This window comes from Sesamum indicum, unplaced genomic scaffold (genome assembly GCF_000512975.1).
Source record: "Sesamum indicum cultivar Zhongzhi No. 13 unplaced genomic scaffold, S_indicum_v1.0 scaffold00750, whole genome shotgun sequence".
NCBI lineage: Eukaryota > Viridiplantae > Streptophyta > Magnoliopsida > Lamiales > Pedaliaceae > Sesamum > Sesamum indicum.
In genome coordinates this window covers 2,344-3,104 of record NW_011628574.1, presented here as the reverse complement: position 1 = coordinate 3,104, position 761 = coordinate 2,344, and the positions used below count along the sequence as shown (strand labels likewise).

At 32.9% G+C, this 761-nt stretch overlaps 1 non-coding gene across 1 annotated transcript; it reads right to left on the bottom strand.

Annotated features, from left to right (window-relative positions):
- Positions 1–416: 416 nt before the first annotated feature.
- On the bottom strand, positions 417–490 carry TRNAT-AGU. The gene has a single exon. It is a non-coding gene; the product is annotated as a tRNA-Thr (tRNA).
- Between the last annotated feature and the right edge of the window lie 271 nt (positions 491–761).

Here is a 761-nt window from a genome sequence, read left to right as displayed (position 1 = left end):
CGAATTCAGAGAACGTTCAAGATTTAGCTGTTTTGCGCGGTTTTATTAGACTAATTTAGTTTCCCTTTTGTACAAACTTGTAGTTATTAATACGCTTATCAAATTTACCACACAAATTCTCAGGTCTTGACCAATGTTTGTGTCAAGTGTCCTCGTAATCTAAGAACGTTCAAAATTTAGCTGTTTTGCACGTGTTTATAAAAGCAAGTTCGTTTTGCTTTGATACAAATTTGTAGTTATTATTAAGCTTAGCAAATTTAGCACATTAATTCTTGGGACTAGACCAACGTTTTGGTCAAGTTTCGACGAATTCTGAGAACGTTCGAAATTTAGATGTTTTGCGCGGTTTTAATAGAGCAAGTTTATTTTCCATTTATACAAACTTGTAGTTATTATTGAGTTTAGCAAATTTAAATTGCTTTCATTGAAAGTTGAACTCAAGACCTCCCGCTTACTAAACGAATGCTCTAACCAACTGAGCTATGAAAGCTCATAAGCTTAGAAAATTTACCACATAAATTCTTGGGTCTAGACCAACGTTTGGGTCAAGTTTCGTCGAATTCTGAAAACGTTCAAAATTGAGCTATTTTGCACGGTTTTATTAAAATAATTTTGTTTACCTTTTAAACAAATTTGTAGTTATTATTAAGCTTAACAAATATACCGCACAAATTCTTGGGTGTAAACCAACGTTTGAGTCAAGTTTCGTCGAATTCTAAGAACGTTCCACATTTAGCTGTTTTGCACGATTTTATTAAAGC